A 16,881-nucleotide genomic window follows, 5' to 3' on the forward strand; every position below is an offset into this window, starting at 1 on the left:
ATGTACGGAATTGGTATGATCATTGACCAAGCAATAGAAAAGTGCATTGCGGGATACTGGGCACTTTCTGACCGTATCTTACTCGTTAAATTAAATGCAAAGCCCTTCAATCTGTCAATTATACAGGTGTATGCACCAACATCATCAGCAGAACCGAAAGTTCTTGAAGAATTCTATCGCCAGCTAGACACCGCCAAACAACAGTGTAAAAATCGAGAAATTACGATCGTTATGGGCGGTATGAATGCCAAAGTAGGCGAAAGAGGATACGGAGATGTTATCGGGCCGTATGGCCTTGGTATCATGAATGAACCTGGCAAAACCTGGGCAAATTGGTGCAATGCGAACAAACAGACTGTAATGAACACATGGCTCCGTAATCACCCGAGAAGACTTTGGACATGGAGAAGCCCCGCAGGCAATATCAAAAATCAAATTGACTATGTCACTATAAACAAGCGTTTCAGAAGCACTATCTCGAACTGTCGAGCGCTCCCGGGCGCAGATTGTAACAGCGACCACAACCCCGTGGTAGCCACGCTCCGGGTAAAACTATGCAAGAACTCAATAAACAAACAACAAAACTTTCCAAAATTAGACTAGGAGCAGTTATTGTCAAACTCCCAATTACAATCCGACTACAACGTAGAGGTCAAGAACAGGTACGCTGCCCTGTGTGACTCAACTATGAATAAAGAAAGCTCTGACGACTTGTCTTCAAAATGGACAGCTCTTCGTACCGCCATCACAGAATCAGCCAAAGCAGTTATACCGCACAAAGCAAAAGCTGCCAATCAAGTATGGATGACCGACGAAGTTCTAAAGCTCATGGATAAGAGAAGAGAATCGAAGAAAGATCTGAAAAATTTCAACTCACTAAATAAGGAAATCAAAACTCGATGTAAGCAACTGAAAGAACGATGGTGGAACCAACAGTGTGACGAGATTGAGCGTAGACCATCCATTGCTCACATCCAAGTGAAGAAGATGCAAAAGAACTCTGTGCACTCCTGCACAGGCTGCATTAAAGCCAAGAACGGTAACATCTTGCTGGAGAAGATGGGCTGAATATATCAATGAAATCCTGAAGATGAAATCCTTGAGAGATGGGCTGAATATATCAAAGACTTGTTCGACGATGCTTGTGGAAACAAACCTGCGATATCGAGAGATGGATGGACCACCGATTCTAGAAAGTGAAATACGTCACGCTATAAAGAAAGCCAAATTGAAAAAAGCTCCAGGTCCTGATGCTGTGCATACAGAAACCCTTAAGGTTTTAGATGATTTTGGAATAAAAAAGTTGACTGAAATCGCAAATGAGATTTATGACAGCGGAAAAATTCCGGAGGACCTATTACAATCGATCGTCATCACATTACCGAAGAAACCCGGGGCGATTGATTGCGAACTACACAGCACAATCAGTCTAATGAGTCATGTCACCAAAATTTTTCTGACCGTTTTACTCCATCGACTACGCAGATGCATCAATCCCGAAATCTCAGATGTGCAATGTGGATTTGTGAAAGACAAAGGAACTAGAAATGCCACATTCCTAATCATACGCGCCGACTTCCGAGGGGGCCGGCGCCCCCCGTAAATTTATGGTTGAGGGGCAACAAAAATGGTTATTACAAGTGGTGTTTCAAAGATAAAACACTTTGCGAAAGAGATTTAGATCATTTGAACGGACTTAAAGAATGCTTTGTGTTTTGTTTGAATGTTTCGAAAGCGAAAAATAGCCTACGTTGCTCTTGCCCGCAAAACAGCAGCTGCTGATCGCATGGCTTTCTCATGGAAAATTCAAAGTATGGAAATTTCAAAGTAGTAGAGTAACTTACGCTGCTGGAATAGTCACGTAACTATCCACTGCAATATTAAGTCAACCAGCGAAATCAAACGCGCTATTTTCAATGAGGTCTTCTCGTTGTGAGGTCAATTATGATTCAACAGAACGCATTGTTTTGTTCGCTAGTGTGAGAATTAAATCGAAAACCGATAAAAGAAAAGGTCTTGGTCGCAGATATTGCCTGCATTAACGACGTCTCTTACCGCTATTGTCACCTAGCCAACCTGACATCATTGTTTTATGTGGCCGCTAAAGTTTGACATCGACGATCATGGAATGTTAGGTAATAAGAACGATTATATCCTACACGCAAAAACAAAAAAAAATTGATCTCTTAAAACAGCTTCTTTCCGCTGTTTTGTCTCGTGAGCTTTGCATATTGCTCAACAAGTGCATAAAGTTTAGAATTGACAAGAAAACATTAAATTTGAAAATTAAGTTTGAAGCACTGCAAATACACCCATTCAAAACTTTTATTTCGGCCGACGCCATTTCACACTCCATAATCTACCTCGGCAATGATTTTACCGCAGCAAACATGTGTTCATTTTGAAAACTGCCGAGCTGGAGACAACAGCTTGTCCCGTGTATGAGTTGAACCTGTTTTTTTAGGTGAAAATCACTTGTGAACATCTCGATCTATATTCGAGAATATACGATATTCGATAAAAGACTATAAAGACTTTCGATAAAAAACAGAAGAGAAAACACTTCGCCGTTGTTAATGCTTTGAAGGTAAGTAATTAGCAAAACGAGCGAAACGAGTTTAATAAAACTGATAGCGGGTTTCCACTCTGCTTGAGATCATGATTTTTATCGTTTTATTTCGATAACTTCACTGTCTTGATCGTTGTTATTCACTCGCACGAAAAGGTAATGAATGGGCTTGTTTTCCAACTGTTCCAATTTTGAGCTAACAATATCAAGATTTTTACGACTAGGCATACTGCATGCGTAAAACTACTCGTTTCAAACAGCGGTTCTAATAAATTCGGTTTGCGACCTAGGTGTCAATATAAACAAGACAGTAAGCTTAACCAAAGACTATTTTAATTGAGTAAAATAGCGTTATGGTTATGACGTCATCACCTTTCTCGCCACCCAAGGTTTTTTGAAAAGTCGGCGCCTATGTTCCTAATCAGAACACTTGCTGAGAGGTCGATAGAACACAGGGAAGACCTGTACCTCTGCTTTATGGACTACAGCAAAGCTTTCAACCGCGTTAGACATGAGCCACTCATGGAGATGCTTGACAGCTTAGACACAGATGGTAAAGACCTCCGACTTCTCAGAAATCTCTACTGGGATCAATCAGCAGCAGTCCGGATAGATGGCGAGCTGAGCAAGTGGACACAAATTCGGAGAGGTGTTAGACAGGGGTGCGTAGTTTTTGCACACAAATCTTGTCACTGCATCTGTAATTGCCTTGTGCTGACGGCTAGTAGAGGCATACACTTGTGCCTTAAAGAAATGCGAATCTAGTGTTCGTTGATCGTTGACTGCAGATGTCGTGCTGGTTACATTTGCGCTAGCAGATACTTTACACACTTCAGAGTACTGTGTTGGGCGCTTGTTTTTCAAGTGGGAAAACATGTTCGTAGTGTTATTCCCACGCTTAACTTTAATTTTACATACTGTGCACTGCACAACAGACGCATTTTCATTTTCTACTGATTCAAAATACTTCCAAATTGCTGAACGCGAAGCCTTTCCTGAGCCTGATGCCATTTTTTAAAGCGTGCAGTAATTAAAATAAAATAATGTGTGTAAAACTTGTTTGTGCGGAGGTATATAAAGCTCTTTCAAAATAAAAGAAAAGGCAAGTAATTACATAATTTAAAATTGGCATTTTTCAACAATATGTGTTATGTTCATTGTTCGCACCCTTATTACATCATTGTTTTCCAGATTCAAAATCGTAAGTCGATGTCTAAACAATAAAAACAAATTATTTCCTTTGTTTCGAGCGTTTAAAGAGAATGTCCCCACTGATTGATAACCCCTGTGGATAATTTGTGCCACAAATAGAGTTTTTGGGCAATTGACCTCAACTGACTGGTTTGTTTTGATGTTAAAGCAGCTACGTAATGCCAATTGTGTTACATTGTGAATGCCGCTTCGTTTAGTCGTTTATTTGTCCTTCAGCTTCAACAAAATGTTACATTGTGTCGACTCTGTATTTCGTGACGTTGAATCAACGTAGTTAGAAGTTTGCGCCAGCAAAGGCAGCTTGTACGTTTTTCTGTATGATGTTATCATTCGAATCATTTCTCTTTTCGTACTATAAATGACGTCTGTTTGTAGCTAACTTCATAATTTTAATGTAACATTCGTTAACTACAGTACGGTACATGAACGTACCAGTTCTGTCAAGAATTTATTTAATAGTTATAAGGATCGCCCCACAAAATTTCGGTGAGTGTATATTAGGGTGCGGCTGATGCCCCGTAAAATTTAAAACTTGATTGTAGCAACTCTAACTCTTTTTTGGAAGTGAGGCTTGGTCTACAAAGCTTAAATATAAAGTTTCAGCAAAATAGAATAAGGTCTAGGGGGTCCAGATTGCAATCAAACTTTTATAGTATTATCGATTTTCCCAAATTTCAATTTTGACATTAAATTGAGTGATTTATGTTTAAAAAAAATTTGAGTGATTTTTGTATATTCATTGCTCATGTGATACCAGCTGATTTTTTGTAAATTATTGCAAATTATAGTTTTTATGCTGTGAACAGAAGCTTAGGTTTCACTTAGAACAAGTGTGTCAATTTAGGGGTAATTTTGCATACTTTGTGCAATGGAATTTCTGAAATTTTTGCAGAATTATGGCAAACGTTCTAAGTTTAGGCAAATCTGTGAAACATACTTTGCAAAAAGTTTCAAAAATGGTGTCTTTGGATTGCAAATTCTTTGAATGAATAGCCTGTTCAGAACATACCATAACTGACACTAGAAAATCAGTGTTTTATACTTTTAATGCCGTTTACCACAGCGCTGTGTAGGCTTTAACCATAATAAATTTAATATAAACACTCCTTTATTGCTTTTGAGTTAAACTTTAGATATTACGAAGTGACATTCTAACATTTGTATTTCAGTACTCTATAATACATAATTGCATATCATTTCACCACAGGTTTTCACCTTAAAAAGAATTACTTCACCCACATGGTGCCTACACGCAGCCTAAAGTAAGGGGCGACCTATATCTTCTTGAAGTTGTATACAAGCACCAGTTTTAATGCCCTGTATTACAGCTTGTTGTGTCAAAATCAAGAGATGTAACAAAATCTTTGCAATTCCAATCTTCAAGCAACTGCATAGTAACTTTGGACACAAGTGCTCCCGCTGTTTCTGTTGAATGGGTTGGAATTATTGGAACACCCAACAATTTAATGCCACCAATGCCAGATATCAAAACTCGGAGATTTTCATCTTGCTGGTTAAAGTCTCCAGAAGCTTTCCATCCCAACGTACAGCACCAACAGCAGGTGGTGACCATGCGGAGAGCATTTTTTATGAGATATGTTGCGCTGTTTCAACTCTGTGTCTGTGTGACTGAGATGGATGGAGATTTAGCTTCAAAGCATCTCCAGAACAAGCTTGAACCATAGAATGGAGAGTAAGAGATAAGGCAGTTGGTGTAATGCTGTTTCTGATTGCTGCAGAGACTAATCCTGGAGATTTCATTATGTCATGAGAAATGAACATGGCTGTTCCTGTTTTTGATCTTCTTTCATGAGAGTGTTTTTCCTCTACCTCACAAATCATTGAATATGTGCATAGCTCGTTGTCCACGTCATCCTCATCTTCTAAATGAATAGCATTATTTATGCCATTAACTCGGGTCTCCTCCTTTGGCGGCTTTGCTACTCGTCTATCTTGTTGTTGTGGCCTGGTACTGATCTTTTTAACTTTTGCTTCTAACACTTTATCTTTTCCAGCCATACTTGCTTCCCGGTTGCCTTGTATACTGATAAGGAATAGCATGTCTTCTTCATTGCTATTTTTTTCATTACATTGCGTGGCCAGAAAGGTAAGGTTTTGCTAAGCTTTTTCTGAAATTCTTGTATATTTTTAGTGGTTTGCCTTTGTCTCTCTTAATCTTCATTTGAAATTCTTGCTTGTAAAAAGAAATTATTTTTTTCTGACATTTTTTGCTTTGCAACTGTAAAAATGTTAGCTCACAAGTAAAACGTAAAAACTTGCTCTTGAAACTGTACTGTAATTACCTGCCTTCCTGATAAAATTGTTTGAATTAATTTGAAAATCACTTGCTTGTAGGTTGGTAACTTGCTACGTTTGATACCTTGATCTGCTTTTGTGGTAACCGTAGCAAGTAGAACATACCGAGGGTCATGTTGTGCATAAGAAGACATAGCCTAGCAAACTTTTTTTCGATTAAATAGCCTACCAACTGAATACAAACTACACGTATTGATTCTGGACTGCATTCTGCAATTGATAAATATGATTCTATGCATGTTTCACCACAAAGCATACTAAATGTCTAAGGTAATTCACCATTCCTAAGTTGTCACAATTAAAATGGTTAGGAGCCTTGTCTTGATATAGGAGAAGTGCTCTGTAACGACTCCTTCATCATCAGTCGTTATCTCCGCCTGCGGCAGATTGCGCATCAACATGGCTTATTTGCTTCCAAAAGTGGCGATTTTGAGCCAACTCGCCCAGTGTCGTCAAGTGGAGTCCGGTCCATGATTGAATGTTATCTTGCCATCGTTTTGGTTGTCTGCCACGTTTTCTTTTTCCTTCTACTTTGCCTTCTGTGCAAACTTTGCTGATTCTGAATTGTGATCTTTTAGTGTGGCCGAACAGTTTTTAAAACTTTTGATTTTATTATTGCTGCAATTGGATGTAGTTTTGTCATAGTTAGAAGATCTTCTATTTTTGTGTAATCAAGTAACCTTTTGTTGGTCGTGCTTCTCATGATGTGATTTTGAAAGGTAGTGAGTTTTTTCATTGTTGATGATGTCCAATTTACGCATTCTAGACCGTACAGCACGACTGATAAAACGTAGGTGTTGAAAATTTTTGCTTTCAGTTTGACTGGGAGTCTATTGGATGTTAGAATCTTTTTGTTCTTTTCAAATGCTGCCCAGCCTAAGCCAATTCGGTGTTGCACTGCAGCACCGAATTCTTACTTACATTTAACTTACATTTAACCTTATTCTGAACCTGGGAACAATGCCTTAGAAATGATCTGCACTTACTAGACTGAAACTGGAGGTATTTGACTGAGCTAAACAGTGGTAAGTCATTTTGAAGGTATTATGACATCACATAGGCATGTTTTCACTTTTAGCGATTCTCAAGGGAAAGCTGACAATAGTGACCAGGAAGATTTCAGTCACTCACATTTAATAAAAGTTGTGTATTGTACTGGCTAATAGTAATACACAGACTATGTTGTTCTACTGCTTAATACTTGCATTCTCCAGCAAGTACATATCAAGCATATTTTGCAATAGGTTGTCACGTAACTTCTCAAATTAGTGTTTGGCTGTCTGCTTGTAAAACCTTACTTGTTAAAAAATAGTATGGGAACATAATAATAGCCTACTGTGTAAAACATTGCAACTGTGGAGCAAAAATCACCTTAAATACAGAATTTACCATGATAAATGAAGGACTATGTAGCACTGTAAAACTACACGATTACGGCAATTAGGTACCAAATTTCTCAATTTTCAATTCAAATCTGGACCCCCTAAACATTTATAGATTGGTCTTAAACTTCATAAATATTGTTTTTGTACCAAGTGTCACCTATAAAAAAAAGTTAGGGTGTTTTGCATCAGGTCGGGGCATCAGCCGCACCCTAATGTATATAGCTATTTCATTATTCTTTTTTAATTATTGATCAACAAAGCACATTTTTTGATAAAATGTTAAATAATTCGGTTCTTTTGACGTAACATCGATTTGCAAAATAAAAAATCTTCTTCTTCTTGTCGATTTGTTTAACGTTCTATGGATTGCTTTGATTTGAACGTGTTTATAACATAATTCTATGCGCAATTATTTCATGTTAGTAGCCACGGTTTTTTCGTTTACAGAAAGACCTTGATCAACGATAGAAGATAACGACACGAGGGTCAGACTGTCTTGCTATTTTCGCACGTCTACGATAACTGGGTGGTATCATTTGTTCATTAAAGTTCTCATTTCTGTTAGCCAATACTTCTCATCTATGGATGTGAGTTCACGGGCGGAACTAGGAATTCATTTTCAACACAACAATATGTTTAAGGGTGAACTCATGGTAAGATTTCTTTATTGAGGTGAATTGCGGAGATAATTGAATAGTTGTTACTTCACAACAACTTGAAACTGAAGCTATTTCTTAAAAGTTATTGTTGATGAAATCATTGATTTGACGTCATAATGTAACGTTTTGCTAAAACAGAGAAATTGGAAAGCCATCAATCGCTATTGAACAAAATCATTGGTGAAAGCTACGTTGGGTTATTGAGTGGCAAACGATTTATCAAGTATGTTCACAACACCTGAGTTTTTTAAGGAACGCAAATATTATAAGAGAAAAGCATTTTGCACGAGATTGAAAACAATGGATATTCAGCACGGGTCCCTGCACAGTCATGCCTAACACGCTCTGCCTGGACTATGCAGGTGATGGGAGACTATCGGGTGGTTTTCTCTTTTTCTCTTTATTCTCTTTCATTGCGGGTCAATCGTATGATCGTTACAGCATGACGTTGCACTTAACTGTCCATTAACGGTAGATGATGATCACCTGCCGTTGGCGTAGTGGTTAGCACATTGGATTCGTGATACAGCGGTACAGGATGGAGGTGGAGGAACGCTAGGCACCTTTTTTTTCTTTTTTGTAGGGGTATGTAGTTACGAGTTAGGGCTGTGACAGTTAAAATATCGAACAATAGGGTCATTCCATGTCAAAACACCGAAATTTCAAAAAAGTTCCCACCCGACCCTCCCAGATTTTGCTCAAACTTTATCAGAATGTGGGTAAACATAATTAAGCAACATATGCAACATTTTAGCTCTTTATCACTTTTCGTTTAAAAGTTATGCCCCCTCAAACTTTTGCATCCCCCCGAATCACTCGTTTTCATCTTATTTTATAGCGTTTTTGAAGGATCATGTCTTCGGATTGAAGTGAGCTACAGTGCTGAAACTGGGAATTATGGTAGATATTTTTCCACTGATTTCAGACATGTATTAGGTAAAAACGTAATGTGTTGCAATTTTGAGTTACATTTCTTTGAAAATGGCCCTTTCTACACGTGCGGACGTATTTTTTGAAAGCTTTGGAGACCTGTATCTGCTGCAACAAGTATGACAATGCAACGAAACTACTGTTGGTTTTCACTCATATATGTAAGATTACTCTGATAAAGTTTGAGGCTTCTAACTGCAGTGACTTTGCAGTAATGAACTTGAACAAACCAGACATTTTGCGAAAATGGTGAAATTGCGCCATCTTGTGTGGACCATTTCATAATGTGGGCAACATTTCAGAAATTTGAAAATTTCACAAGAGTGTGTCTTTGACCCAAACTTCAGCATATACAAATTTTAAGAATGTGTCTCAACTGTAAAGTTGTTTTTTGAGGTCATGAAAGTCCACCTATTTTGCAGAATTCGCTTGCAAATTTTCCCTAGCAACGACCATAGCAACGGCACTCTGCTTGCTGTAAACCCCCACTATCGTTACATTTTTGGAATTTATATTGAAAATTCAGCAACTTGCACCTGCTATGAAGCAAATTCTCATCAAAATGAACAACATGTATGTATATACTGATTGTTTTCCTATACCCCAAACATAACCTGGAGGCTTGCACACTATGTTATGCAGGATCAAAACTGGCATTCTAGTTTGTGTTGTATGTAAACATTAAACTCAAGCATTGCAGCATCACATTCATATTAATTGAAAACAACTGTGTTTATATATAAAAACAATGAAAACTGTTAATACTACAAAAAGTGCTCAATGCCAAGCAAAAAGGCAAAGCAGAGCGAATTAAATCAAATGTAGTTATTACTATCTGAAGCCTTTACAAATTGTTTCACCTAACGGATCATTATATGATTATATCATATATGATCCGTTAGGTGAAACAATTTGTAAAGGCTTCAGATAGTAATAACTACATTTGTGTTTATATATATATATATATAATACCTTCATGGCCATTCCAGTGTAAACACTGTACTGACGAGACCAGAAGGTCGAAACGGTGTGCACTGTCTGCCGTTATATATGGGTCTGCTACTATTCGGTGAGTCCGATTCGGTGAGTTCCTAACCTCTAACCCCTAACCCTAAAACGGCAATAATAATTAGGCTACGGTACCCAATAATTTAAAAAAAAAATTAAAAAATCCCCCGTTAAGGGATCGGACTCACCGAATCGGACTCACCAAAACGGGCCATTCCGGTTATTATATATATATAAATATGCAAAAATTAATCCCTTCAATGCCAGTGCCCAGTATGCATTAAACTCAGCCCCTCATCATATTGCCAGCCTAATAAAATACTGATTAGCTATTCTTGCTACATTATTTTAATCATCATGTGTCAACCCATTCTTACTCTCGCATAGTCTCTGAATTGCAGCTCAGGTAATAGCATACCGGAAACACAACATTCTCATATGATCACTTAAAGTCAGTTAGTTCTGTATAACATAGAACAATAAATAAAAGTCTGACGGTTTCTGTGATCAATCATGGCGTTTTTCAATCTTCCAACTGGTATGAAAAAAATATTCAGATCTAAATAATCAAATTATTCGGCTTTGATCTGCGCTGCTCAGCTTGTAGCATTGACCACTTTGATGTTGAAGTACAGGGCATCCACAATGCATAATATTCTTGAAATGGTATCCAGCATTCATTTCTTGCATGTTGGGACCATGCTAATATGTTGTTTTGGTCAAGATGCATAAATTTAATGTATATCATACATCATTTTGCTCTTCACACCGCTCTGTAATAATTCCGACATACCATTCTTGATCATATGTGCATGCTACATACTGTGAAGGTTGGAATTTGATATTATTTTGAGTTGATCTTATGCCAGAAGAGCATGCTGCTGCGTTTTCAACTTCTCCAAGTAAAACTTTGGTACCAGCACTCCAGCAGTATCAGAAGAAAGTCTCTTCATTTCCATGACAGACTCAGAAACAGAGATAAAACTGTGATGTGAACGAGTTCCAGGGATGATGTTACATTTACAATAATGCTCTTCTAGGTCAAAGTCCCGGGAATTGCTTGTGATTTCACTTCCACTGACATATAAATATGTATTTTATGTCAGTAATATGCTGTTGCTGACCAACCCATGTAAACATTTGAAAGGGCGTCAAAATTTGGTTTAATTCTATTGCCTGCAAGTGCAAGCTTGCTCTTTTTGCCACAAGCCGTTTGGTTGTACCAACCAAACTATCGCATGGTGACTTATTATTATTGTAACTGTCTCCGCCGCCAGTGTAGCCAAATCGTTTGGCAGCCACTGGCTTCGATCAGCCTTTCAACAAGGTTGATAGGATCTCCATTCTGTTTTTTCCTTTGCGATGTTTTGCAATCGATGGAGATGTGATTTGCTAAGTAGGGATCCCAGGCCAGCTTTTCTGATGTCAGATCTCAGCAGTTGCAATAAGTCGGTACGGTGACGTCCGGTTCGGCCTTGGTACTTTTTGCTGCCAATTATCGCAAATTCAAGGGCTTTCTGGGGAGGTGAGTCCTGGTGAAGTCTCAGAATATGTCCAAACATGTTCCATCTCATGGTGGAGATCTTGCAAGATAATGGTTCACTGTTGCATATTTTGTAATGGTGACTTACCATGGCTGGTAGCAAAAAAATGCCACACCACTTCAAGATGATGATCATGTTTATGGTGACACATATTTAGCAGATACTTGAAGTTTTTAAATTGACTTGCAACACCATCACTAAAATAAATCACTTTCGACGTTAAAGAAAGTTCTTCGATAATGTATTGAAGTGCTGTATGGATATTTGGATAAAAGCATGAACTGCATTGTTGTCATGCTTCATGCTGTTCAATATCATGCAAACATTTAAACCAGGGGTGGGCAAAGTTGCTCAAAGAAAGAGCCGCTTGCGGATAAACCATGAACACTGATGAGCCGCAAAATCAGTTTGACACCAAATAACATAACAGCAATAAAAAGTGATTGTTTATTCATATTAGTTTTCTACTTGACTCGCTAATCTCTGAAAATTTGGACGATAAATTGCTAATGTTGTGCGAATTAATTCTTCCAAGCGTTTATTTATCAAGGTTGCACGATGTTTTGATTTTACAAAGTTATAAATTCTTATAAAAATGAATAAGAAAAGTCTAGTGCTACTTGTAAGCTTCAACTAATCGCTGCTTAGCGATTTTATGAAACTTTCAATTGTTGCTGACTGAACACAAAATGAGCCAGGGGAGGCACAATGTTGCTTTTACAACGTCACAACTCCATTGTTTAACAATAGCTACCAGTAAAAGAGAGACTCCTTTTTGATCTTTGTATTGTATTGGGTGCAAATTAGATTTTAAAGAAAGTGTAGGTAACAAATATTAATTTTTACCAACCGATTTTCGCGCCCCTATCAATGCGAGTCATGCCTACCATACCCTAGGTATGCCATTGCTCAGTCGACAGCGTGAGATGACATATTTATAATGTATAATCTTAATTTTTTGTAATATTACGATTCAATACAAAAGCCACAAAATTTATGTTGAAGAGCTGCATGTGGCTCGCGAGCCGCAGTTTGCCCACTGTTGGTTTAAACAGTTAACTTCCTCCCCTTGTTGTACTTGTACATGCATGTTGTTGATTGATTGATTGAATCTTTATCCTCGGACTGGGAAAGCTTCTTGCAGAGCTTAATCCTGGCAGTTTCGCATACTTGTAGAGGCTTTGAATCACTGACGCAGGCCCGGTCGCAAAATTTTTTTTCCTACGAGATTTTTGTCTCATTTATTTTAGTCACTTTAAAAGTAAGATTTTCCGAAAGTGTTTGAGAGATTGGTTGATTCAGATTGCGAAATAACTATTTGCCAATAAAATTCTGCAATGATAATAAAATATAAGCTTTCCCTAACCCTACTTTTTTGAAAAGCTCTTGTGCACCGCAAAAATTAATTTAAAGAAAAAAAAAGTTTGACTTCGACGGGCGTCGAACCCTCGTTCTCACGATTACTAGGCGGAGGATGATACCACTGAACCAACCGTGCCAACGAGAAACTGTTGCATTCCACACGGTTTTAATACAAACTTTTACCAAAATATGTAAATGAGACAAAAATCTCGTAGGAAAAAATATTTTGCGGCCCGGTCACCGAGATTGACAGAGTGAAGTTTCCGATTGTTGAAGTCTTGTTGCCGGGGAACTATTCCATCCATTAGATGCCGCTGAATGGAGAGCAGTCCTGAAATGTGTTGCTCAAGCGCACACCCCGAGAGTCGAACCAGCGCCGCTTGATCTTGAAGCTTCTTCGTTCCAGAAGTGACGCGCTAACCAATTGAGCTATGGGGAACGGACATTTTGTTCATTTTGATGAGAATTTGCTTCATAGCAGGTGCAAGTTGCTGAATTTTCAATATAAATTCCAAAAATGTAATTATAGTGGGGGTTTACAGCAAGCAGAGTGTCGTTGCTAGGGAAAATTTGCAAGCGAATTCTGCAAAATAGGTGGACTTTCATGACCTCAAAAAACAACTTTATAGTTGAGACACATTCTTAAAATTTGTATATGCTGAAGTAGAGATGTACCGATACCAATATTTTGGCCGATACCGATCCCGATACCGATATCACTTTTTTAGGCCGATACCGATACTGATACCGATATTTTGGCCGATACTTTGGTGTTACAAAAAGAAGCAATTTTGGTATTTGCAAGGAATCATATCAAATGCTAAGTTTTACCTTATTTGCATAAAACTATTGAAAAAAGTTTTCAATTGGCATAACTTATTAAAGATTCAAGAATCCAATCTCAACTGCATTGTTGTGTCATAATAGTAGGTTTTAGTAATGAAAGGCCACCATAATTGAGGACTGGGGTATAAGGGAAGAAACATTACATCATAATTGGGGTTTCTGAAAAATTAATAAAGTGTTTGCGCAAACTCTCCAAATAGGCTAGGCTATCATAATTGATAATAAGATGTAAAATGTAAACCAAGTGATTTGTGTAGTCGTACAAAAACTATTCGACAAGTAATGTGCAACCTAATGGCGCTTGTCGTTCGGTTGAAAAGCTTTTACCAGGCCAAGACTACCCAGGTAGCAAAAATGTATACTTTTGCATCGTTTTTACGTTGCTAAACGTTTAAAAAACCCGTGTAACTTGGTTGTTTTTAGTAAGCTGGTTCTATCAGTTTCTGATTAAATTTCCACCTTTCGTTGTAATAAACTCACCAAGCTTAAACAATGTCATGGCAGAATAAGTATGCTCAAAATGAAAGCAATGAAACTACGAATCCTCACTAAACTAATCAAAATGGTCTTGTTGCGCCTAAAATGACCAAGGCCTATGAGAGGGGGTACGGAGGGTACGGCGTACCCTTGACGGCCCAAGCCTGTGTTTGTTGGGAGAGCCCAAAATTGTGGTTTTATAGTTTACACACAAAAATGTTTGGCTAAAACCATCCTAAACGACTGATTTCAAGCATTAAAGTTGTTATTCTTTAGTCCTGGGGGCCCATAATCTAGCAAAAGGGCCCAGAAAGGTAAGCGAGTGCTTTGCAAGCAAATTATGGGCCCAAAGTGGTAATTTAATGCTTTACGTGCAAAAATGTTCTGTTTAAAGCACCCTAAATTAAATCATAACACTTAGTTATTCTGCTGTCCGGGCGTACACTAGCCATTTCAATTCTTGTCGATGTCAATTCTTGCTACAAAACGGCTGCCGAGAAACATATAGTTGATTTAATGGTCTAAATGGCTAGCGTGGAAGCTACACCGTTATGGTTAGCGAATCGCAACAGCTCGCTGTACTAATGAGTGCTCAGCCTTGTGCTGATAGCCGGGAAGAACGCTCCTTTCTTCACAATGAGGTTGTCATCTTAGGCGCAACAAGACCATTTATTGATTAGTTTAGTGAGGATTGGTAGTCCCATTGCTATCATTTTAAGTCTACTTACTCTGCCATGACATTGTTTAAGCTTGGTGAGTTTATTACAACGAAATGTGGATATTAAATCACAAACTGATAAAACCAGCTTACTAAAAACAACCAAGTTACATGGTTTTTTAAACGTTTAGCAACGTAAAAACGATGCAAAAGTATACATTTTTGCTACCTGGGTAGTCTTGGCCTGGTTTTATCCTCTGCTGAGAAATAAAAAGAAACACAAAGAAAAGCATGATAAATATTGGAGAAATTGAGTCTCCTTCACAACTTAAGAATCGAACAACGCAAAACTGCTGAAACAAAACGTTTTGTTTGAGTGAAAGAATCACTGTAAGCAAACAATGCCAAGAGGTACGCACATGAAGTCATGGGAGTGTGAGGTATCAAAAATTTGAACAGGTTTTTATTTTTCTATATCAATGTGGTGTTAGTAACTACTTTAAAAAATCTATGTAATATCTTTGCTTCTGCAAAAATCCGCAGCAAACGCCTTTTTTTACATGTTTAGTATCGGCCAAATTTTGCCGATACCGATGCCGATACCGATACTCAAAAAATGGCCGATATCACCGATACCGATACCGATATATCGGTACATCTCTATGCTGAAGTTTGGGTCAAAGACACACTCTTGTGAAATTTTCAAATTTCTGAAATGTTGCCCACATTATGAAATGGTCCACACAGGATGGCGCAATTTCACCATTTTCGCAAAATGTCTGGTTTGTTCAAGTTCATTACTGCAAAGTCACTGCAGTTAGAAGCCTCAAACTTTATCAGAGTAATCTTACATATATGAGTGAAAACCAACAGTAGTTTCGTTGCATTGTCATACTTGTTGCAGGAGATACAGGTCTCCAAAGTTTGCAAAAAATACGTCCTCATGTGTAGAAAGGGCCATTTTCAAAGAAATGTAACTCAAATTTGTAACACACTACGTTTTTACCTAATACATGTCTGAAATCAGTGGAAAAATATCTACCATAATTCCCAGTTTCAGTACTGTAGCTCACTTCAATTCGAAGATATGATCCTTCAAAAACGCTATAAAATGAGACGAAAACGAGTGATTCGGGGGGATGCAAAAGTTTGAGGGGGCATAACTTTTAAACGAAAAGTGATGAAGAGCTAAAATGTTGCATATGTTGCTTAATTATGTTTACCAACATTCTGATAAAGTTTGAGTAAAATCTGGGAGGGTCGGGTGGGAAGCCCTCGGTGTTTTGACACGGAATGACCCAATATTGAAATAAACATCGATATTGAAAAGATATCGTATCGTATCGAAAATCCGATATATCGCCCAACACTACCCACCACCAATGCAGTTGTAAAAAAATGTTGAGTTTAGAAGTTATATACGGATACGGTACTCACTTTTTTATTATTATTCTTCTCTCGTACTTTATTTAAAAGGGATGAAATAAACAAATACATCATGCTTGAGTGGACGACTAAACGTGTGCAGTGCATATAGCCTCAAAGGCTATATTTACAATCATATGGTAAGAATAGCCACTGAGTATTTTATTGCTTGACAAGGGTTAACATGGGAATAGCCGAAAACGTTGACTTTTATTTTACTGTATTATGTGATTGTGAAATACTGTGTCGTGGCTAGGCCTTATCTGCTTATGGCTAAGCTATTTAAAAACATCTTGCAAAAGTAACAATGAGTATTTAGGTGTAGGCTACCTAGGCTACAGTCCTACACGGCTATGGGATGGCGCAATGGATAAAGCGTTGGCTTTCCAATTATGCAAACCTGGTTCGACTCTCGCTTCAGTTGGTTGTTGAAAACACTGCTCACCTCTACCTAGGGTGTAATAAATTGGGTGGGCATAATTGCTGCAGG

At 38.0% G+C, this 16,881-nt stretch overlaps 1 pseudogene; it reads left to right on the top strand.

Annotated features, from left to right (window-relative positions):
• On the top strand, positions 1-603 carry LOC145787219 (protein CFDP2 pseudogene; annotated as a pseudogene).
• The last annotated feature ends 16,278 nt before the right edge of the window (positions 604-16,881 follow it).

This window comes from Aplidium turbinatum, chromosome 18 (genome assembly GCF_918807975.1).
Source record: "Aplidium turbinatum chromosome 18, kaAplTurb1.1, whole genome shotgun sequence".
Taxonomy (NCBI): domain Eukaryota; kingdom Metazoa; phylum Chordata; class Ascidiacea; order Aplousobranchia; family Polyclinidae; genus Aplidium; species Aplidium turbinatum.